Raw genomic sequence first — 25590 nt, forward strand, 5'->3', positions numbered from 1 at the left:
CAGCTTCTCGAGAGGCTGAGGCTGGAGGATTACTTGAGCCCAGGAATTCGAGGTTGTGAGCCATGATCGCACTACTGCACTCCAGCCTGGGTGACAGAGAGTGAGACCCTGTCTCAAAAAAAAAAAAAAAATATATATATATATATACACACACACACACACACACACAACTTGATGTTTCTTGGCTATCTTATTGACGTAGTCCACAAAAAGTTTGCCTCTTTCTATTAGTCTGTACTGTTTTGGAAGAAAAAAATGTTTTTTATAAATCTGATTCTTTTAATGTATCCTGGTTGGCTTTGGTCATTGTTAAAATAAATAGAGATGTATATTCTTCATCTTTCCATTTGCTCGTTCTTTTTTATTATTATTATTTTTTGAGACGAAGTCTTGCTCTGTCGCCCAGGCTGGAGTGCAGTGGCGCGATCTCGGCTCATTGAAAGCTCCGCCTCCCGGGTTCATGCCATTCTCTTGCCTCAGGCTCCCAAGTAGCTGGGACTACAGGCGCCCACCACCACGCCCGGCTAATTTTGTTTTTGTATTTTTAGTACAGACGGGGTTTCACCATGTTAGCCAGGATGGTCTCGATCTCCTGACCTTGTGATCCGCCCACCTTGGCCTCCCAAAGTGCTGGGATTACAGGCGTGAGTCACCACGCCCGGCCTGTTCGTTCTTAAATAATGTGGTTCACTCAGGCCTACTGGACGTGTACCAAAACCGTATTTGCCTTTAGCACTCCCATGTTACCTAAGTAAACTTCTTTGGCCTATGTTCTTTGTAGTGACATTCCATAATAAGCTCCTTTAGAGAAGTTTGTTGGCTATGCTGTTTGCCAACAATATTCTATTGCTTCAGTATATACGGTACACTGAATACCTTTGCTGTGTGTAAAATAATCCTGAAAAGTTTTCCTTTTCCAAATGAGCTAAGAAGTGTACAATACTTACTAGTGGTCAGGTTTAGACCCTCCAGAACCACTTAGAAACAGGCCACCACTTTCCTTCTCTCACAGTTGTGTAAATAATCTGATTGAGAAATAGAGCAGATCTCTGTTCAGAATGTTCTTGGTCACTGGACACCTCATAACTGAGGCTTTATATTAACCACAATTGTTCTAGTTTCAAGGATTTGAGGCCATTTCCCAAGTTCAGAAAAATCATGGTCAGTATTTGTCAAGTATTAGTCGTTGTGAAGTGTAGTGATGAGGAGTGGGGACAATAAATATATTCATTTCCAATTTTGCATAACTGAAAAGTGTAAAAATAAAGAAGAAAGAGATGCTTTTCGAGTGAATTTAATACAGCTGTTTTTGCTGTTAATAATAAAACATCTTACTGAAACCAAAATTTGCTCAAAGTTTCATTAAGCACCCTTTCGGAGCTGTGTCTCAATCGACTGCCGGAAGTTGAATAAACCAATGAGGAAACACTGTACACTACTTAAAAGTAGTAGTAAATTTTTCTTCCATATCCACTTTTGATACATCATGAAGGTCAGCAAGATGTTACCGCTGTACAAAACAGCTACATTCATGCAATATTATTTTCCATATGCCTGTTTTCTTAGTTACTATTGTTCCCATGCATTCTTCCTGACAATTTTGCTTTTACAAGTCGTGGTGGGCAGGGCATACATGTCCACTAGTCTGCTAGTTTTAGAAATGGTTTTCCTGACTTTGATTTGTTTTTATCGCATCAGGCATATTGCTGAGCAGTAAGAAAAGGGTTGAAGAAAAGAATTCTAATGAATAAAAGATGGGATTTCTTCTATATGCATTTTTGTTAGCCTTGATTCCACCGAAATTCTATTTTGATTCCTTCATTCAATAGCAATAATAATTTTTTATGACTATCACAGCTTGAAACACACATACACACACACACGCGCGCACACACACACAAACACACTCTCAAGCTGCCAGTCTGTCTTAAGGCAGTGGCAGATGCCTGATTGGCGGGCTCTGTTTATTCTGTGACCAGATTCCTTCTAAAAGAAGGAAGGCCATGTCTGCCTGAAGCCTATTGGCCAGGCCTACTCTGGGCCCGCCCCTCTTTTTTTTCATGGCACACACCACAGCGAAGTCTGTGCGGAATCCTAAACCAGCCCAATTTACATCCATTCATGAATCTGTGACGTCAGCAAGCCTTTGGGCTCCTTTGCGGTGGGCTGGAGGATTGTGTGGGTGGAATCCCCCTCCCCTTTATTTTTCCAATTCTGCAAGGCTTTTAAAATTAACCTTACATCTTTTCAAAGCAAGAAAATGGAACAGCATGTGTAGGAATTCTTCGTTGTTGTGAGTATTGCTCTCTGTTTTTCCTGTTTCATCAGCATTTATTTCACAAGGACAGAGAATGTGTTTGTGATTTGAGGTGATTAGAAAGCTGATATTATTGAGGGCGACACCGTGAGAGAGAGAGAGACAGAGAGACAGAAGCGGAGAGAAACCCGAAACCCCGTTACAGCTAGGAGCCTCTGAAACTGACAGCTGGTTTTCCTTTGCTTGTCTGCCTGCTAGACGTGGACATTTTTCATTTACGGTTCTGCACGTTACCTCGGATGCCTGCTTGGCTTTCCTTAAAGGGAGATTTATTTCTCTGAGAGGTGATGTGGATGGTATTAGCGGAAAAGCCCAGAACACCAGAAAGGTGCTGAGAAAAGCGGGGCCCGCAAGACAGAGCAGGTTCTATCCTGCGGGGCACTAGTCTTCCTTGCGGCCGTTCTTTCTGCGGTTCCTCACCCTTCACCTTGCCTTTGTTTCATATTGTGTAACAGTCAGTATCTTGCGATTGCAATTTGGGGAAGATGAATACTTGTTCAACCATTTTTCAAAAGCTCTTATGACGGGAGCCATAGTGGTGTATTTATATATATTCATAGCTCTTCTTTATGTCACTCTCTACACTTTATTTATAGTGTCAAAAACCTAAAAAGCTGCATTAGAGGGAAAGAGGGAATTATCCTTACACCTGAGTTTTTCAATATCCTCTAATGAAAACTAAGAAGTGGTTATGTATGTTCCACAATTATATTGCATAGAAATGCACACGAGTGTTTTCCTAAGATGAACTTATTAGCTGAAAATAGTTTATTCCACTGTGTTGGGGAAACATGGAAAAGTTCTGACATGTTCTAAGTGTGAAGCTGGTTTGATAGTTTGCTACTGCAGTTTTAACAAAAAGTTAGTATTTGTAATTGAATTTGTTTTTCAAGGGTCTGGTTTATTCTGGTGAAAGTTGTGAGAGTAAAGAAGAGGGATGTGACACTGTGACATGTTCTGCCCCTGGGGCAGCTCCTCAACCCGAATAATCTGACAGCATTTTCCAACTGCTTCACTTTGAGCAATTTATATGCCTGTCTGCAGCATGTACCCAGGTGTTCTTTTTGGTGAGAAAGCAAAATGCCTGATATTTCTTATAGTCTAGGCTGTCATGTTTACCTTGTAAAATCAATACTTAATTTTTAGATTTTTCCATTATCTTTTCTCGTGAAGCAAGACTTCTAAATTATGGCTATAATATGTTTTGAATTGTTGTTCTTAATGAATCTTCCAACTGTAAACTCATCTAATTTCAAACTTATCATACCTGAGGATGTAACATTGTCTTTTGTTTCTCATCTTGATATTACCATCAATCGTTTTGTATTTCTGAGTACATTTGAACTTGCTGGAGTAATAGAGGGAGAACCTCTGCCTGATTCTAAATCAGATCTTTGTCCTATACTCAGACAATTGTGGTTTCATATTTTACTATTTTTTATTTGCTGTGTTTAACAAATGAGATAACATTTTAGACACAATATTTGTAAACACCTTGACTTATTTCAGCATTTTCCTTTTGTGTATACCTTCAGCGAGTTTGTTGAAAGTAGCAATTTCCAAGTAATTTTAAATTATTGAAGTCTACTAGCTCGAAAGATCAAATTCTTGGGATATTTTTAAAATGTTGTTTACATAATCCAACTCATCTTAAAAAATGTCTTTGATGCACATTTTGCCAAAAAAGAGCCTAATTTCTGTGAAAGAAATACTGTATGTACTTTGGATTTACTAAAGTAAAACTGTTCCTTTAAGGCACAGAGCAGATATAGAATCCTCCTCTCCCCCCACTCCTAGTGACTGTATTCTACATTATATTTATCTTCATGTATAGTGTACTTGTAGGGAAAAAAACAATAACTCTTAATTGTTTAATATCAAACAATAAAATCCTGTGTATCAGTGACTGTCAATAGATGGCTTTCTGTTTAAAAATTGAAGCTACTCCAGAAGTAGGAATTAATTTATTTAGTAAACAAAGTCAGTCAAACCAGAGCCATGTCCTGGGGAACTGTCAAAAGAATGGTTCCTAAGGGCCAGAGGCCACATCCACTGGTAGATGACAGAACAACCATACTTCGGATGACAAAACCGGTCAGTTTGGTTTGCACTGTGTGCCTATCCTCTTTCTATGTGCTTCAGCTGAATTAATTGCTTGGTGAGCTCAAATAATTCAAGATAACCAAGATGACCAATTCTGCCAGGTGGCAGCCTGATCTTGCAATTTTGATTAAAATAAAGAACATTCCCCAAGAACACTTTGTTGCTTTAAAAAAAAAAAAAAAAATTCAAAAAATACCACACCCTTGTTCTCTGCTATTATTCTGTAAGAATATGGGGGAGAAAAAAAATTGAGAAAATGCAGTCTTTGCTCTGAAGGAATCTAGAAAGTAAAATGCCAGAAATAAACTTCAGTATTAGAATTACCTTTGGAACCTTTTTCCCCTCCCTCACCCACAGCCTCCACTCACCTCTCCTCCCCTCCCCTCCTCCCTCCCTCCCTCCCTCCCTTCCTTCCTTTCCCTTTCTCTTTTCTTTTTTCCTATTTAATGGTTTTTAGTATGTTCACAGAGTTGTACAATCATCATCACAGTCAATTTTAGTACATTTTCATTATCACAAAAAGAAACCATATACCCATTAGCAGTCACTCCTCATTTCTCTTCACCCCCCAGCCCTAGGCAACCGCCAATCTGCTTTCTCTATATATAGCTTTGCTCAGTCTGGATATTTCATATAAATGAAATCATACAGTACATGCTCTTTTGTAACTAGCTTATTTCACTTAGCATAATGTTTTCAAAGTTTATCCATGTTGTAGCCTGTATCAGTGCTTTTCTTTTTATTGTCAAATAATATTACAGTGCACCATATTTTACTTATCCATTCATCAGTTGATAGATATTTGGGTTTCTGCTTTTTTGACTATTAGAAATAATGCGTCTATGAACATTTGTGTACATATTTTTGTGTGAATTTGTTTTAATTTCTCTTGGGTATACACCTGGGACAGGAACTGCTGGCTCATTATGATTACTATATGTTTAACATTTTCAGGAGATGCCAAATTGTTTTCCAAAGTGGCTGCACCATTTTACGTTCCCATCAGCAACATATGAGAATCCAGTTTCAGCACATCCTCTTCAACACTTGTTATTATCTATCTTTTTGATTAGAACCATCTTAACAAGTTTGAAGTGGGATCTCATTGTGGTTTTGGTTTATATTTCCCTAATAACTAATGATGTCAAGGATCTTTTCATGTGCTTATTGGCCATCTGTATATCTTCTTTGGAAAAATATCTATTTAGACACATTGTCCACATTAAAAATTAGATTATCTTTTATTCTTGACTTGTAAGTTTCCTTTATTTATTCGGGACACAAGCTCTTTATCAGATACATACTTTGCAAATATTTTCTCTCATTCCATAGGTTGCCTTCACTTTCTTGATAATATTGTTTGTGGTATAAAAATTTTTAATTTTGATGAAGTTTAGTGTTTATTTTCTTTTGTTGTTTATGCTTTTGGTGTCATATCTAAGTCGGCTTTGCCTGACTCAAGGTCATAAAGATTTTCTTCTATGTTTTCTTCTAAGAGTTTTATAGTTTTAACTCCACATTTAGATCTATGATTCATTTTGAGTGATTTGAGAAGGAGTTCAACTTTATTCTTTTGAATCTGGATATCCAGTTGTTTGAGTAATATTTGTTTAAAAGACTATTCGTTCCCCCATTAAATAGTCTTGACCCCCTACCAGGGAACTTAAAAAAAAATACTGATGCTATGATCCCACCTCCAGAGATTTACATTTAATTGGTTTATGTTGGGACCCAGTGCTGATGTATTTTTAAAAAGCTCCCCAGCTGATTCTAATGTGCAGCCAGGCTTGAAAACTATTGACATGCAGGGTCGTAGAAGAGAGACAGACTTTCAGAATCAGGCGAGAAAATGAGTGAAAACAGAATTCTGATATGAAAAGGAGGGAAGAGAGGAAAATTGAGAAGATTCATACCAGAAAGCTTGAGTTTTCTTGTTAATCACTCAAAGAGTGAGGGTATCATTGGAAGTTAATGGAATTGTTAAAGAGGAGGAGCTAACATTTATTAAGCACTTTCTACGTGTCTGTAAATTTTTTTTATTTTTTTAAACAAGGTTTCCCTCTGTTACCCAGACTGGAATATAGTGGCTTGATCACGGCTCACTGCAGCCTCAGCCTCCTGGGCTCAAGCTGTCTTCCCACCTTAGGCTCCGAGTACCTGGGACCACAGACACATGCCACTATGGCTGGCTGTTTTTTAAATTTTTTATAGAGATGAGGTCTCCCTATGTCGCCCAGACTGGTCTCAAACTCCTGTGCTCAACTGATCCTTCTGCCTTGGCCTTCCAAAATGTTGTAATTATAGACGTGAGCTGCTGTGCCCAGCCTACATGGCTATAAACCTGTTGGGAGCTTTTAGATAAATTATTTTATTAAAATATAATCTTCATCCATCCTGGGCAACATGGCAAAACCCTGGGTCTACAAAAATTAGCTGCATGTGGTGGCACGCCTATAGTCCCAGTTACTCAGGAGGCTGAGGCATGAGAATTGCTTGAACCCGGGAGGCAGAGGTTGCAGTGAGCCTTGATTGTGCCACTGCACTCCAGCCTGGGTGACAGAATAGACCCTGTCTCAAAAAATTAATTAATTAAATGTAACCTTCATGATATGAAGTAGGTAGTATTATTCCCACTGTACAGATGAGGAAAAAAAAGACTCAGATAGGTCATTGACTCAACCAAAGACACCAGGTAGTGTATGTTGTATCCAATTTTCAAACCCAGCTCTGATTCCTCATTCTGTGCTCTTTCTTCTGTTTACCATGGATTGTGAACATTAAGTTTTGCCATGAATTGCTCTTGGTCCAGTCCAGCATGAGTTTAAAATCTTCTGTAGCACTGCTCTGGAATGGGCAAGAGTAAGGTAAGTTAGATGTTAGGGGTTATATAGGGTTAAGTGTTGGCACAGCACATGCAGTGGGAGTAAGAAGGTGGGGGTAAATGAGGATTATCACATAATAACCATGGAGCCCAGACAGGCTGTACTCTCCCTAGATGTAGCCAGCAGAAAACGCCCTAAGAGGGTGGCAGTCCAATATATTGGGCATGAGAGAATGATTGAAGGGAATGATAGAAAAGATGAACTTCCAGGCGTGGTGGCTCACGCCTGTAATCCCAACACTTTGAGAGGCCAAGGCGGGCGGATCACCTGAGGTCAGGAGTTCGAGACTAGCCTGACCAACATGGAGAAACCCCATCTCTACTAAAAATACAAAAAAATTAGCCAGGCATGGTGGTGCATGCCAGTAATCCCAGCTACTTGGGAGGCTGAGACAGGAGAATCACTTGAACCCAGGAGGCAGAGGTTGCAGTGAACCGAGATTGCACCACTGCACTCCAGCCTGGGCAGCAAGAGTGAAACTCCATCTCAAAAAAAAAAAAAAAAAAAAAAAAAAAAAAAAAAAGAACCTAGTAGAATTAGCAAGTGTAAAGGTGCTGTCATCATTTTTCTATTCATTTAATCAACAATATTGATTGAGCATTTACTATGTGTCCTAAGTATTAGGTACGCAGCAGTGAATAAAACAGACAAAAATTGTTGCCCTCTTGGAATTTATTTTAATCTAATGAAAGCAGATGAACAGTAAGTAAGTAAATTATGTTTAGACAGTGATAAATGTTAAGGAGAAAAATAAAGATGGGAGGGGAATAGACTGTGCTGGCAGTGGGGTAAATTTAAAATGGGACTTTTGCATTGTATTGTTTATGTGCGGATATTGATTCCTCAAGGAGATGGTGAACCATCAAACAAAGGGGTCAGTAATTGACCTAGTCAGGCACCCTGAGATGTAGAGAGTTTCTTCTAAGTCCTAAAAGTCAAAGTGAATATTCAGTATTAACTTTATTGTATAAGTGCCATGTTGGGGAGATTAGTGATGTTTCTGTTGGGTGGAGAACTCTTTTAACCTTGCATGCTTCTCTATTAGAATAGATCCTCATACGTAAGTGTGTGGATGCGAATGTGTGCCCTCCCATAATATCACCACGGAGAATCACTGCATAGTAAGGCATAGTTAATGGGGGGATGTGTTCTGCTTCTCAGATGAATTGGGCAGAGAACCACCAATGTAGGCAATATTGAAAACATTTAAATTTCTTTTACCTTTAAAAACACTTTAGCAGGAGTTTCACACTCACCACCTTGAACAGAGGTTGAATTGAACCCTTGGTGTATAGTAAAGTTTTTAATAAATAGGTTTATCATTCATCCATTTACCTGCCTTCTTTATCTAGAAGATTTTTATACTAAAATGGATAAAATCCACATGTTTTCTCTTTACCTACTGCAAGGCACGAGGATGGATGCAATGGAAAAAGAATTGGACTAAGACTGTAGGAGTCTATGTAGCAATCAGGTCATCCTTACCAGGTCATCCTTAGCAAGGCAATTACCCATTTAGCTTTTTAAAAAATTTTCCTTAGTTTTGGTTTTAACATGAGAGATGAAGAAATTGTTCTTAGTGATCTCAAATGTTCTTTTTAACGCTAACATTGTAACATTCTTGGAAGCTGGATGTTAATTAACAACATTAAATAAGCAAGTGACAATTTCTAAGGCAATCTGGTTAAAATATACTTTCATTCCAATTCTTTCACAGTATTTTTTTTGTTTTTTGTTTTCTCAAGATGGAGTTTTGCTCCTGTTGCCCAGGCTGGAGTGCAGTGGCGTGATCTCAGCTCACTGCAACCTCCGTCTCCTGGGTTCAAGCGACTCTCCTGCCACAGCCTCCTGAGTAGCTGGGATTACAGGCGTGTACCACCAAGCCCAGTTAATTTTTTTATTTTTTAGTAGAGACAGGTTTCACCACGTTGACCAGGCTGGTCTCGAACTCCTGACCTCACGTGATCTGCCAGCCTCGGCCGCCCAAAGTGCTGAGATTACAAGCTCAGCGCTTTCACAGTATTTTTATAGAAATTTAGCCTCCATGGCATGCTGCTACAACTGGGGAGGAGGAGAAAGTGTCAGAATTGTTTCAGATGGAGACATCTAGGTGATACATTGTAGATTAAATCACCTTCAGATTTGCCCATGGACTTTCCTTATAAGCAGGAAATAGATTCCTGATCAGTTATGACTTTACCACCTTTAGGCATGCCCATTATAAATGTCAATTGTCTTGACCGTTGTTCTCTGTAGTCAAAAAAAAAAACAAAACAAAAACCTTCCATTAGACTAGTGATTTGGTGATCTGGACTAATAGGGGATATGGCTACAGATAATCCAGTAACCCTAGTTTGGTTGTACGTTGTAGCCTTTTCCTGATGTGACCTTTGTTAGTGCTCCTAACAGAATTCATCCTATTGCCTCTTTCTACCCATCTCTCACTATCTCCTTTTGTCTTCTAACTTGAGCTGAAGCTAGATGAAGGATGAAGACTATATTAAATTGAAAAAATGAAGACCCACTAAATTCATAAATATTATAACCAGCCTTTGTAAAAATAAGATATTATTCTGTATGATAATTGCTAGCTTTTGAAAATTGTTCTTTTCATAATTTTCCCAATAACAAGTTGGTCGATGGATTGGTATTTAAAATTTGTAGATTTTGCCCCCCCCCAAAAAAAAGGTAAATTTTAAAATTACAAAACGGAAAATTCCCTTTTCATTTGTATGTTCACTTCATCAGTTTGGAATTTTTCTTACAATCTTCTTCATTTGTATAATTGTCAAGCCAAGAGGCCTGATGTCTAGTCCTAACAGCTATAATAATTTTCATATAGCATTTTCATTTAGTAACAATACATATCTATGTAGCAGTGTGGTAAAAACATCTTGCAAAAAGCAATCATGTGTTGCAGGGCAACCCTAAGAGAATGTGCAGTAACTGTACAATTTTAATTGTTTAAAAATTTTCAGGAAAAACAATGTAGAACGTCCTGCTGACAGATGGTGATTGTCTTCAGTGTGCTAATTTGCATTGTGAATTCCTGGTCTGGGGTAATAGTAGAATTGAGCAATTCTGAGGACATTTTAGTGAAATTCTGGATTCACAAAAGGCCAGAGAAGTAAAGAATGAATTGATTCAAGGTTAAGGTAGCCAAAGATGAAGGACTGGAGAAAGATGATAGAAAAAAAGGAGAGCAGAGCCCAGGGAGACTGTGGCTAAGCTGATGAGGCAGGTGGCAACCAGGACAGCAGTTTCCACCTTAAACAGAAGGGAGTGGATCTGGGACTCAGACTGAAAAAGACTCTTTGGAGTCCTAAAGGGGGGCTGTCACAGTTGCCATTACTAAAGAGGGCTCAATTTGCAAAATAAGCCCACTAAGGCTCCTTATTACCCTGAGGCATTGTGCCTGCATTTTTAGTAGCTGGCCTGCCTGCCTTTAATAGGACACATTAGGCTATCTGCAGGCTTGGATAACCATGGATAATTGAGGCTAGTGAGATAAAGCTCACCAAAATGCAAAGCCATGATTGCTTTTTCCAGGGAAAATAATCTCTTGATTAAAGTTAGGTTAAGCATTTTACTAATTACTCACCAATTATTTCCTCCCCCATAACAAATTTAGATAGTATGCACACTAAGAAGGAACAGATGCAACATACCTTTGGATATTTCCAGCCACTACTTCCAGACCTAAATTACAGACCCACTTTCATTTTTGCTAAGCATAGAAACTCCTGGGAAACACTCACCTGATATTATAGCCATTAGGGCTCCATTTACAGAGAAATTTTATGACTTTGCCAGGTTCTCCCTTCCCCTTCCTTCTCTTTTTTCTGGCCATTTTTGAGCAGAATCCCTTCCATCTGTTTGTCTAAGAAAAAATAATAGAACATTTGCTTGTGTTAATGATCGAAGTTATGCCCTAATCTAGTCTTTTAAGTATTCTCAAAGACCTAGAGACAGACTAGACCAGGTTTCTTGGAGAAAGAAAAGCAATCACATAATCCTTTATATTTTCTGTAATAATTTCCTTTCTCCAATCAGGGCTTCCGCATAACACATTGAAAAGTACTCACTCCTCGTCATCTGCTCTCTTTTGATTAAAAGGTTATCTACATTGATGATAAGGATTTCTTTTAACTGAATCTTACACCTTTGATAACAGATTTTGTTAAAGTCAATCTGCTTTTGTCACAAATTTTCTTATAAATAGCCTTTATCTTTTTTCTGCTATTTAATAGGCTATGGAATGGCTTTAAAAACAAAGAATAGCCAAAGAATAGCCAACTAGGTTCTAATACACTTTGACCATATCTGAAAAGTAAAGAGAGATGATAAGAGAACCTCATTATTAATGCAGAGCAAAGAGGACCCTAAGATAAGGTCCCTCTTCTCCCCACCCCCACCCCCCCCCCGCCGAGGAAAAGGAAGTCACTCCAAGGGAGTACCTATACATGAGACTGTCCTGCTAAAGCTTCACCAAGCTCATGAGAAATATGAAATGGTCATTTTCATCTACCTGAAATACATAGAACTTGTACCCAGAAATTCTTTACACTGATGAATAGTTATGGACTTGAATTGGCTGTGTGCTGGATTTGAAGTTTCGGGGTAAGGAAACGATAGTATTGAGGATTCCATGTTCTAGGAAATCTCTTCTGGTTTATTCTTGGGTAGTGATAGCCAAGGATTTGTCAGAGACTGGGAAGCTAAGCTTCTGTGCCTTGTTTTGGGACCTGTGCTTTCATAGCTGTATATTATTTTTCATCATAGGAAACTGAAAAAGTAGAAACAAACAAAAATGTATCTTTGATACTTTTTACCAAATTCCTCAGATTCTCCTGCCTTTGTATGTAATTCATAAAATATAGTTTATGAAAAACTACTCAATGTTTTTCAGATGGCTCACGCTTGTAATTCCAGCACTTCGGGAGGCTGAGGCGGGTGGTTCACTTGAAGTCAGGAGTTTGAGACCAGTCTGGCCAACATGATGAAACCCCAACTCTGCTAAAAATACAAAAACTAGCCAGGTGTGGTGGCATATGCCTGTAATCCCAGCTACTCAGGAGGCTGAGGCACAAGAATCACTTGAACCCGGGAAGCGGAGGTTGCAGTGAGATCATGCTACTGCACTCCAGCCTGGGTGACAGAGAGAGACTCCATCTCAAAAAACAAACAAAAAGAATATTTTTCTGAGACTTTAATGATAGAGTGTGTCTAAATAACAAGAGAACAAAGCTTTTTTTTTCTATTTCTGTTTCTCAATTCCCATTCATATTGCCCTGCCCCTGCCAACCATGACTAGTTCCCATCTACCTGGTTAGCCTCGTCCTATACAGCGAAAAGGATTTCTTTTGATGAGTTATAAATTCATTATTTTTTTCCCTCCATCTCACCAAAAAAGATGAATTAGCAAGTTAAAAACATCAACTCTGCAAGAGACCTACCCGTGAACCAGCTAAAGCTGTGGTTCTCAAAGTGTGGTCCCAGGACCAGGACCATCAGAATCACCTGGGAACTTGTTAGAAGTGCTCATTCTCAGCCAGGTGTGGTGGCTGTCGCCTGTAATCCCAGCACCTTGGGAGGCTGAGGCGGGTGGATCACCTGAGGTCAGGAATTCAAGACCAGCCTGGCCAACATGGTGAAACTCTGTCTCAACTAAAAATACAAAAATTAGCCGGGCATGATGGCAGGTGCCTTTAGTCCCAGCTACTCAGGAGGCTGAGGTGGGAGAATCACTTGAACCCGGGAGGCAGAGGTTGCTGTGAGCCGAGGTCATGCCATTACCCTACAGCCTGGGTGACAGAGTGATGCTCCATCTCAAAACAAAACAAAAACAAAACAAACCCCCCCCCCCAAAAAAAAAAAAAAAAAACAACAGAGGAAGTGCTCATTCTCAGGCTAGGCATGGTGGCTCACATCTGTAATCCCAGCACTTTGGGAAGCCAAGGCGGGTGGATCACGAAGTCAAGAGATAGAGGCCATCCTGGCCAACATGGTGAAACCCCATATCTACTAAAAATACAAAAATTAGCTGGGCATGGTGGTGTGTGCCTGCAGTCCCAGCTACTCAGGAGGCTGAGGCAGGAGAATCGCTTGAACCCGGGAGGCGGAGGTTGCAGTGAGCTGAGATCACGTCACCGCACTACAGCCTGGCGACAGAGTGAGACTCCATCTCAAAAAAAAAAAAAAAAAAAAAAAAAAGTGCTCATTCTCAAGCCACTCCCCAGGCATTCTCAGTCAGAAATGTTGAGGGTGGGGCCCAGCCATCTGTGTTTTAACAAGCTGGCTAGGTAATGCTGATGCGTGCTAAATTTCAAGAATCCTTGATTTATAGCAGAGCTTCTCAGACTTTTAATGTGCATAGAAATCACCTGCAGATTTTGCTAAAGAAACAAATTCTGATCACTTGGCATGGAATGATTTTTGTCAACATTTCTAATTAGCTCCCAGGTGATGCTAATGCTGCTGGTCCTAGGACCACATTTTGTGAGTAGCAAGGATCTGAAGAACTGTCATAAGGCAGGCACTCCAAGAAACACTATGAGAAGCAGGCTGTATCAAAATTCTAACTTTACCAGTAGCTCCTAGGGAAATATTCCTAAAAGAGGAAGAAGCCTTTTTTTTTTTTTTTTTTTTTTTGAGATGAAGTCTCGCTCTGTTACCCAGGCTGCTGTGCAGTGGCAAGATCTCAGCTCACTGCAACCTCCGCCTCCTGGGTTCAACTGATTCTCCTGCCTCAGCCTCCCCAGTAGCTGGGATTACAGGCACATGCTACCACACTCGGCTAATTTTTGTATTTTTAGTAGAGAGGGAGTTTCACCATTTTGGCCAGGCTGATCTCAAACTCCTGACTCAACTGATGCACCCACCTTGGCCTCCCAAAGTGCTAGGATTACAGGAGTGAGCCACCGTGTCCAGCCAAGAGGAAGAATTTCATGCACAAAGTATTGATCGTAGCATTTATTTTAATAGAAAGAGAATTAGCTTAACTGCTCAATAATAGGGAAATACAGTTCGTTAATCCTCATTATTCACAGATACTATATTTGCAAATTCACCTAGTAGCTAGAATCTATTTTTAACCCCCAAATCAATACTCCTGGTGCTTTTACAGTCATTTGCAGACATGCACACAACAGCAAAAAAATTGAGTCACCTGACATAACACACTCTCAACTGGGGTCGAACAAGATGAGGCTCTCTGCCTTCTTGTTTCAGCTCTCCTATTGTAAACAACTGTCCTTCTTGAGGTCTATTTAGTGCCCTGTTTTTTGCATTTTTGTTGGTGATTTCACTGTTTAAAATGGCACTAAAGCATAGTGTTGAAATACTATCTAGTGTCCCCGAGCCCAAGAAGACTATGATGTGCCTTACAGAGAAAATGTATGTGCTGCATAAGTTTCATTTAGGCATGAGTTATTGTGCAGTTGGCCATGAGTTTGATAATAACAAATCAACAATATAGATTATGCAAAGTGTCCTTAAACAGAAGCACACATAAAACAAGGTTATGTATTGATCAGTTGACAAGCATGTTGTGACCAGAGGCTTACAGAAACCTAACCCTGTACTTCCCCTAGGAGCAATGGCTGAATATTCACTAGTTCAGTCCTCACTGAGGCTTTATAGAATGTAGCTATTGTGAATAACAAGACTTAACTGTAGTTAATAATCAATATGCTGCCATTTTAAAAGGATAATGATGAAATCTATGCAATAATATAAAAAATGTACAATAGTCCCCCTTTATCCATGGGAGATATGGTTCAAGACCTCCCAGTAGATACCTGAAACTGCGGATAGTATCGAACCCTATACATACCAGGTGTTTTTCCTAAACATACATAACTATGATAAAGTTTAATTTATAAATTGGGAACAGTAAGAGATTAGCAACAATAACGAATAATAAAATAGAACAATTATAACAATAAACTAATAAAACTTTGTGAATATGATCTCTTTCTCTCTCTCAAAATATCTTGCTCATCCAATATGTTATGCATCAAAATATCTTACTCATCTATTTTTGGACCATGGTCCACCAAGGGCAACTGAAACTGTGGAAAGTGAAACTGCAAATTAAGTTAAGACTACTGTATATGATGTAGTGATAAAAGACAAGAAACAGGAGACAAAGTGTCAAGTATATTACGATTAGAGTTACATTGAAATTTTTTTCAGGTAAGAAAATTGAAGGTAGTATACAACTACAGACTGGATGTTTGCCCCTCCAAACTCATGTTGAAATTTGATCCCCAGTGTTGGAGGTGGGGCCTAATGGGAGGTGTTTGGGTCATGGGGACAGATCCCTCATGAAGAGCTTGGCACCGTCCTCGTGGTAATGAGTGGATTTTCACTCTATTAGTTCCCACAAGAGCTGATTGTTAAAAAAGAGTGCGGTACCTTCCACCTCACTCTTGCTTCCTTTCTTGCCATGTCATTTCTGCACACACTGGTACCCCTTCACCTTCTGCCATGAGTGGAAGCAACCTGAGGCTTTCACCAGATGCTCGGCCTTCTAGCCAGCAGAATCATGAATCAAATAAACCTTTTTTCTTTATAAATGACCCAGTTTCAGGTATTCCCTTATAGCAACACAGAGACTAAGACATATACCAATAGTTTTAAAAAAATTAATTATAAATAATAATTACACATTTATGGGATACATATGATATTTTAATACGTGTATATAACATGTTACTGTATCAGGGTATTTAGGATATCCATCACCTTGAACAATTATCAGTTTCTTGTGTTAGGAACATTTCAAATCTTCTTTTAGCTACTTTGAAATATACAATAAATTGTTGTAACTATAGTCACCCTACTGTGCTATCAAACACTAAAACTTATTCCTTCTTCATAACAGTATGTTTGTATGTGTTAACCAACCTCTCTTCATCCCCTCTTCTCCACCCTTCCCAGCTTCTGGTAACTATTGTTCTACTACCTACCTCCGTGAGGTCAACTTTTTTTAGTTCCCACATATGAGTGAGAACATGTAGTATTTGTCTTTATGTGCCTGGCTAATTTCACTTAACATAATGACTTCCAGCTCTACCTCTGCTGCAAATGACTTCATTCCATTCTTTTTTATGGCTAAATAGTATTCCATTCTCTGTATGTGTGTGTGTCACATTGTCTTTATCCATTTATCCATTGATGAATAATTGAGTTGATTCCATATCTTGATATTGTAAATAGTGCTGCAGTAAACATGGGGGTGCAGGTATCCCTTTGATACACTGATTTCCTTTCCTTTAGATAAGTTACCCCATAGTGAGAATGCTGGATCATATGGTAGTTTTATTTGTAGTTTTTTGAGAAACCTCCATATTGTTTTCCATAATAGCTGTACTTATTGACGTTCCCACCAACAGTGTATAAGAGTTTCCCTTTCACCACATCCTCACCAACTTTTGTTATTTTTTGAGAATAGCCATTCTAGCTGGATGATATCTCATTGTGGTTTGATTTGTATTTCCTGATAGTTAGTGATGCTGAGCATCTTTTCATATACTCATTTGCTACTTATGTCTTCTTTTGAGAAATGTCTATTCAGATCCCTTGCCCACTTTGTAATGGGATTATTATTATCACTTTTTGTTGTTGAATTGTTTGTATATTCTGCATATTGGTCCCTTGTTGGATGAATAGTTTGCACATATTTTCTTTCATTCTACAAGTTATCCCTTCACTTGGCTCATCGTTTCCTCTGCTGAGTAGAAGTTTTTAAAGTTAGCGTAGTTCTGTTTTTCTATTTTTTGTTTACTGTGCTTTTGAAGTCTTAGCCATAAAATCTTTGCCTAGACCCATGTCCTGAAGCATTTCCTTGATATTTTTTTCTAGTAGTTCTGTAGTTTCAGGTCTTATGTTGTCAATCCATTTTGATTAGATTTTTTAATAAGAAAAGCCCAGGACTAGTGGCTTTACTGCTTAATTCTACCAATCTTTTTTTTTTTTTTTTTTTTGAGACAAAGTCTTGCTTTGTATCTCAGGCTGGAGTGCAGTGGTGCAATCTTGGCTCAGTACAACTTCTATCTCCTGGGTTCAAGCGATTCCCTGCCTCAGCCTCCCAAGTAGCTGGGATTACAGGCATGCACCACCATGTCCAACTAATTTTTGTATTTTTTTGTTGTTGTTGTTTAGTAGAGATGGGGTTTTGCCATGTTGGTCAGGCTGGTCTCGAACTCCTGGCCTCAAGTGATCCACTCACCTCAGCTTCGCAAAGTGCTGGGATTACAGGTGGGAACCACTATGCCTGGCTAAATTCTACCTATCTTATAAAGAAGAACTAACATGAATTCTTCTCAAACTATTCCAAAAAATTGAAGAGGAGGGGGCCAGGCATGGTGGCTCATGCCTGTAATCCCAGCACTTTGGGAGGCCAAGGTAGGCGGATCACAATGTCAGGAGGTTGAGACCATCCTGGCTAACACGGTGAAACCCCGTCTCTACTAAAAATACAAAAAAAAAAAAAAAAAGCCAGGTGTGGTGGCGAGCCCCTGTAGTCCCAGCTTCTTGGGAGGCTGAGGCAGGAGAATGGCATGAACCTGGGAGGCGGAGCATGCAGTGAGCTGAGATTGCACCACTGCACTCCAGCCTGGGTGACAGAGCAAGACTCCATCTCAAAAAAAAAAAAAAAAAAAAAAAAAAAAAAAAATTGAAGATGAGGGAATTCTTCCTAATTCATTCTGTGAGGCCAGAATTACCCTGATATCAAAAACTACACAAGGACACAACAAAAAAAGAAAACTACAAGCCAGTAGCTCTGATGAACATAGATGCAAAAATCCCCAACGTAACGCTAGGAAACCAAATCCAACAACACATCAAAAAGTTAATACATGGCTGGTTATGGTGGCTCACACCTGTAGTCCCAGCACTTTGGGAGGCCAAGGTGGGCTGATCACCTGAGGTCAGGAGTTCGAGACCAGCTTGTCCAACACTGTAAAACTCTGTCTCTACTAGAAATACAGAAATTAGCCAGGCATGGTGGTGAGTGCCTGTAGTCCAACATACTCAGGAGGCTGAGGCAGGAGAATTGTTTGAACCTGGGAGGCAGAGGTTGCAGTGAGCCGAGATCATACCACTACACTCCAGCCTGGGTGACAAAGAATACCCTATCTCAAAAAAAAAAAAAAAGTTAATATGTTTAATATACACGATCAAGTGGAACTTATTAAGATGGATCAACATATGCAAATCAATAAATGTGATACCAGCAAAAGAAACTATCAACAGAATAAACAGACAACCTACAGAATGGGAGAAAATTTTTGCAATCTATGCATCCAACGAAGGTCTAATATCCAGCATCTATAAGGAGCTTAAACAAATTAACAAGAAAAAAAACAAACATCCCCATTAAAAAGTGAGCAAAGGACATGAACAGACATGTCTCAAAAGAAGACATACATGTGGCCAACAAACATATGAAAAAAAGCTCAACATCACTGATCATTAGAGAAATACAAATCAAAACCATGATGAAATACCACCTCATACCAGTCATAATGGCTACTAAAAAGTCGAAAAACAACTGGTGCTGGCAAGGTAGTGGAGAAAAGGGAATGCTTTTATACTGTTGGTGGGAGTGTAAACTAGTTTAACCATTGTGGAAGATAATGTGGCTATTCCTCAAAGACCTAGAGGCAGAAATACCATTTGACCCAGCGATCCTATTAATCGGTATATACCCAAAGGAATATAAATCATTCTACTATAAAAACACATGCACACATATGTTCATTGCAGCACTATTCACAATAGCAAAGACAGGGAATCAACCTAAATGCCCATCAATTATATATTGGATAAAGAAAATGTGGTATGTATACACCATGGAACACCATGCAGCCATAAAAAGGAACAAGATCATGTTCTTTGCAGGGACATGGATGGGGCTGGAGGCCATGATCTTTAGCAAACTAGTGCAGGAATAGAAAACCAAATACCACATGTTCTCACTTAGAAGTGGGAGCCAAATGATGAGAACACATGGATACATGGTGGGGAACAACACACACTGAAGCCTGTCAGAGGGCAGGGGGCGGGAGGGGGAAGAGGATCAGGAAGAATAAGCTAGTGGATGCTGGGCTTAATACCTGGGTAATGGGATGATGTGTGTCGCAAACCACCGTGGCACACATTTACCTATGTAACAAACCTGCATATCCTGTACATGTATCTCTGAACTTAAAAGTTGAAAAAAGAAGGGAAAAATAAATAAATAAATGTGATACATCACATCAACATCAGCAGAATGAGAGGACATATGCTATAGTTTGGATATGGTTTATTTGTTCCCACCAAATTTCATTTTGAAATTTGATTTTCAGTGTTGGAGGTGGGGCCTAATGGGATATGTTTGGGTCACGGGGCAGATCCCTCATGAGTATACTAATGCCCTCCCTTGCGGATCAGCGAGTTCTCACTCTATTAGTGCCTGTGAGAGCTGGTTGTTAAGAAGAGCCTGGCACCTCCCCACCTCTCTCTTGCTTCCTCTCTCTCTATGTGATCTCTGCACAAGTTGGCTTCCCTTTGCTTTCCACCATAAGTGGAAGCAGTCTAAGGCCCTCACCAGATGAAGATGCCCAATCTTGAACTTTTTCAGGCATCAGAATCAGGACTCAGGGAAACCTTTTTTTAAAGAAATAAATTACCCAGCCACACGTATTCCTTTTTAACAACACCAAATGGGCTAAGACACCATATGATCACCTCAATAGATGCAGAAAAATTATTGATAAAATTCAACATCCTTTCATGATCAAAAATTTTCAAAAAATTAGTCATAGAAGGATCATACCTCAACATAATAAAGACCACATAAGAGAAACTCACAGCTATCATCACACTGAACGGGGAAAGGTGAAAGCTTTTTCCTCTAAGAACGAGAACAATATGGTCACTTTCACCAGTCTCATTCAACATAGTATGGGAAGTCCTAGCCAGAGCAATCAAGCAAAAGAAAGAAATAAACAGCATCCAAATTGGAAAAGAAGAAGTCAAATTTTTCCTCTTTGCAGATAACATGCTCTTATATATAGAAAATCCTAAAGACTTCACCAAAAAACTCATAGAACTGATGAACAAATTCAGGAAAGTTGCAGGATACAAAAGTCAACATACATGAGACAAGAACTTAGGTGGCTGAAAAAAGTGTAAAAATCAGTGCACAAAAATCAGTAGTTGATACTGATTATATAATATATAATATATACCAATATATACCAATAACAAACTAGCTGAAAATATATATTGTATATATTGGTATATATACAAATATATACCAATAACAAACTAGCTGAAAAGTAATCAAGAAAACAATCCCATTTACAATTGCTACAAAAAGAAAAAAAAATCCCAACTAGGAATAAATGTAACCAAGGAGGTAAAAGACTTATACAAGGCAGCTATAAACACTTCTAAAAGAAATTGAAGAGGCCAGGCATGATAGCTTATGCCTGTAATCCTAGCATTTTGGGAGGCTGAGGCAGGTGGATCACTTGAGTCCTGGAGTTCCAGACCAACCTGGGAAACGTGGCAAAATTTTGTCTCTACAAAAAATACAAAAAGTAGCCGGATGTGGTGGCATGCACCTATAGTCCCAGCTACTCGGGAGGATGAGATGGGAGGACTGCTTGAGTCCAGGAGGCCGAGGCTGTAGCGAGCCATGATCACAGCACTGCACTGCAGTCTGGGTGACAGAGTGAGACCCTGGCTCAAAAAAAGAAAAAAAGAAAAGAAAAGAAAAGAAGAGAAAAGAAAAGAAAAGAAAATTGAAGAGAACACAAACAAATGGACAGATATCACATGCTCATGGATTGGAAAAATTAATATTGTTAAAAATGGCCATATTACCCAAAGCAATCTACAGATTCAATGCAATCCCTATCAAAATACCAATGATGCTCTTCACAGAAATAGATGAAACAATCCTAAAATTCCTACGGAACCACAAAAGACCCTGAATAGCCAAAGCAATACTGAACAAAAACAACACAGCTGGAGGCATCACAAAACCTGACTCCAAAATATATTACAAAGGCATAGTAACCAAAACAACATAGTATTGGTATAAAAACAGACACATAGACCAATGGATAGAATAGAGAACCCAGAAATAAATTCATGTATTTACAGCCAACTGATTTTTACCAAAAATTTTTGAGTTAGGGCAATAAAATTACTTTCTTCTCTATTTCTCAAATTTTCCTAATATTGTTTTTGGTTTTTTTTTCAGTTTTGACATTTTTATTCACTGATCATAAATATAGTCTCATGAGCATTAAGGTGATCATGAATGATGTACTAGCACCTGGAACATGACCATCATGGAGCACTCACTGTTTCCCCACCACTGGCCAAAGAAGTCAGGGCAACTAATTTTCGTAATATTGTTACATTGTTTTTTAAATGTTACACCTTAAAATTTGTGTTGTATTCGTTCTTTCAGAGGTACCTCCGTTTTACTTCCCTGAGCAGCAGAAGTAGTACATTCTGGTTGAGGAGTTGACCTTCTTAGGAAAGACCTTTTGGACATCAGTATACGAGAGTATGTTCTCTGTGTTAAACAAAATAAAAGTTGCCCTAAATGACAATATGAACATCCAAGAGTCATTCAGAATTACAAACCTCTGGTCAAGAGTAATTCAGAATTACAAACATCTGGTAAAGCTAAACTAGGTACTTAATAGATACTACTAGCACCATGTTTGTAAATAATTTGTCTTGCCTAATCATAGCCTTCCAAATTTCTCTACACTGTCCCACTCTTTCAAAGGGGTTACAAGTTTGGCCTCTAAAGTGAGACAATGCTAGTTGAGTCTTAGTGTTTCCATTTATTAGCTGTATGCCTTGGGTAAGTTATTGAAAGTCTCTAAGTTTCTCCTATGTATATAATAGGAATAATTACAGAACCAACAGGGGTTAAATGAGATAAGATACATAAAGTCTGAGCATAATGCATCAGATGTACTAAGCCCTGAATAAATGATAGTTGCTAATATACATTAGCTTCTTTCTTTTCATTTATTTTCTAACCATGTAAAAAAGACTGCCAGTTGATACCTGGGGGAAATTTTTTTAAAAAAAGATAGAAAAAAAAAAAAGAAAGAAAATAAAATAGTATTCCTGTCCACAAGAATTCACAGTCTACTTGGAGAGATTGACACATATAGTGTATTTTAGTTGGACAGCAATTCTCAAACTTTTTGGTCTCGGGACCAAAAAAAAAAAAAAAATGAGGACCCCAAACCAAAGGCTTTTGTTTATGTAAGTTATATCGTCTATATTTACCATATTAGAAACTAAAACAAAATATTTGTTAAGTATTTATTAATTTATTTTAAAAATAATAAACCTATTATACAGTAACATAAAGAACATTTTCTTTCATGAAAAAGAACTACAGTTTCCAAACCTTCACAATTTTTTGTGAGGAGAGTGGTATTATGAAAAGAGGTCTTTGCAAATGTCTTTAATGTCCGACTTAATAGATGATAGCTGGATTCTTCTATCTGCTTCTGCTTTCAATCTGTTGTGATATCAAATGGTATATAGTGGCCACGGGAGATGTCCACTGTCTACTTGTGAGAGAATGTGATAAAAAGGAAAATCGTATCTTATTATTATGTAAATAATTCACAGACCCCCTAAAAGATCTCAGAGATCCCCAGGAGTTCCCAGAGCATACTATAAGCACCATTGCGTAGGGTGTGGGTAATAGCTAATATCTCTATTGGGTTTACTGTGTGCCAGACACTGTTCACAGTGCTTTACATATTTAATCCTCACAACAGCTCTGTGTGGGGGGTGCTGTTGTTATTATCTCTAATTTCCAGATGAAACCAAAGCACAAAGAGAGTAAATTCATCAAGGTGGAGTCAGCATTCAGTTTCAGACTGTCTGGCTTCAGGGTCCAGACTTTCCTATGCCACTGCACTGCCTCCCTCCTTGGCAAGTGAGCACAGTTTCATAGAGAAAATAACATTTTTCTTAAAGGCTATTCAAAGATGGAGGTTCTAATAGACAACCCTTAGAGAACATTTTATCATTACAAAGCAGGATTTTATTCTTGTGAATGTTTTCAACCTTCAGCTTTATCTCCTAAGTTTCTTTGAAATCATTTTACAGTCAGAATTTTTTTTTTTTTTTTTTTTGAGACGGAGTCTTGCTCTGGCACCAGGCTGGAGTGCAGTGGCACAATCTCGACTCACTGCAACCTCTGCCTCCCGGGTTTAACCAGTTCTCCTGGCTCAGCCTTCTGAGTAGCTGGGATTACAGGCACACGCCACCATGCCCAGCTAATTTTTGTATTTTTAGTAGAGATGGGGTTTCACCATGTTGGCCAGGATGATCTCGATTTCTTGACCTTATGATCTACCTGCCTTGGCCTCCCAAAGTGCTGGGATTACAGGCATGAGCCACTGCGCTGGGCCAGTATTTTCCTTTCTTATACCTGCATCAACAGCACCATCCTACACATACCAATCTGTGCAAGGTTCCTACCAATAGCTGCCAGTTACTGCAATTTCAATGCTGAAGACAGGATTTTGCCCCTTCTTTTTTTCTTATGATAAAATACCCATAGCATAACATTTACAATTTTAGCCATTTGAAGTGTCCAGCTCAATGGCAATAAGTACATTGATGTTGTTGTGCAACCATCACCACCACCATCCATCCACAGAACTCTTTTCATCTGGTAAAACTGATACTCTGTACCCATTAACCAGTAACTCCCATTTCCCCCTCCCACACACCCTGGCAACCACCATCCTATTTTCTGTCTCTATGAATTTGAGTACTGTAAGTACCACATATAAATGAAATCATACAATATTTGTCTTTTTGCGACTGGCTGATTTCACTTAGCATAATGTCTTCAAGACTTATCCATATTGTAGCATGTGCTGTCACTTCCTCTCTTTTTAAGGCTGAAAAATACATCTCAAGGATTTTGTCTGTTAAGAATAAGCCATAAACACAGGACCTAAATAAATATCAGTTAATTTCCAAAACAAAAATAAAATAGTATAAAGAAAGGAACACAGAAAGGACCTCTAAGGTACTGTTTCTGTGCCTTTTTACAAAGTTACTATTTTCTACATTTATCCTAAAACTCATGATGTTACTTGGTTGAACATAAGCATTCAACAGATTTTTTTTTAATGGTTGAGCAACAGCTAGAATCCATCATATCTACTGTAGCCATTTCACGTAACTCTGACCTTCTTTTCCTTTTCTCCTGCTTTTTTCTGTTCCCAATCCCTTTTCCCTATCATAAAGTAAAACAAAACTCTGTTTCATCTCTCCTAGGATGGCCATTCTGTGGAACTGTTCACAATTAAAAAGCAGATGGGTTAGATATCTGTAAAATAAAAACCCTAAATAAACTGAAGTACATTCTATTTAAGTATAACCTGTGTTTTGGGGTGGGGTTAGGTGAGGTGAGCGCGGGTAGGTGGGGTGGGTCATAGTCCTTGAGAAGGACTTTTATAGTGAAGTTTCTATTATTATCCTGGGACCATATAGAGAATTCAACTTTCAGAATATGTTCTTGAATGACTTTTACATGCTGTGCTATGCCCTGGGGATGTAGTGGTAAACAATAGCAGGTTTGAACATGTTGGATATATGATATAATTTATGAAAGACATTATTAATAGATCGGATTATGGCCTACAGAGTTCAAGGATTTACCCCAGATCCTATAGCTGCTTAAGTAAGAATTTCAGGATTCAAACCTGAATGTGGCACCTGCCTGCACAGAGCTTACAGACTAGCAGGGGAGATCATTAAAAAGCAATTATAATACAGCGTGATATGTGCTATTAGGGGAGGAGGTAAAGGGCTGAGGGAATACAGGCTCCACAGGAGGACGTAAGTGGAGCATCTAACCCAGACTAGAGGGAGGCTTCCTGAAGGAAGTGGTAACAGAGATGAGCCCTAAAGAACAGGCAAAAATTGGGAGAAGAGAGGCATGCAGAGTGTGTTGCATGCAAAGCGGATTGCAAGTGCTTTATTCCAGAGGTGAGAGAGAAGGCAGTGAATTCAGAGAACTGAAATGAATGTGACTGAGAACTGCAGGTCAATGTCACACATGAGGCTAGAGAAGCAAAATAGGCCTAGAGGGCTGCACTTTGTTCTGGGAGCAGGAGATTTTATAAAGTTGAGTGGTATGTTCAGAATTACATGCTGAAGAAATCACTCTGGTAATGGAGATCATGGAATAGGATAAAGAGACTACAGACAAGGGTACAA

At 38.9% G+C, this 25590-nt stretch overlaps 1 protein-coding gene across 23 annotated transcripts in view; it reads left to right on the forward strand.

Moving 5' to 3' along the window:
- Nucleotides 1–25590, forward strand: part of MAP3K13 (mitogen-activated protein kinase kinase kinase 13) — a 190801-nt gene that overhangs the window by 78124 nt on the left and 87087 nt on the right. For 9 of the 23 annotated variants that reach the window (XM_077991964.1, XM_077991980.1, XM_077991960.1 and 6 more), the window contains exon 1: nucleotides 2061–2293. The exons of the other annotated variants lie outside the window; for them this stretch is intronic. The gene's annotated coding sequence lies outside the window, so the exon portion shown is untranslated. Of the gene's footprint in view, nucleotides 1–2060; nucleotides 2294–25590 lie in introns of those variants that run through there. 23 annotated transcript variants of the gene reach the window in all.

The sequence above is a fragment of the Macaca mulatta genome, chromosome 2 (genome assembly GCF_049350105.2).
Source record: "Macaca mulatta isolate MMU2019108-1 chromosome 2, T2T-MMU8v2.0, whole genome shotgun sequence".
NCBI lineage: Eukaryota > Metazoa > Chordata > Mammalia > Primates > Cercopithecidae > Macaca > Macaca mulatta.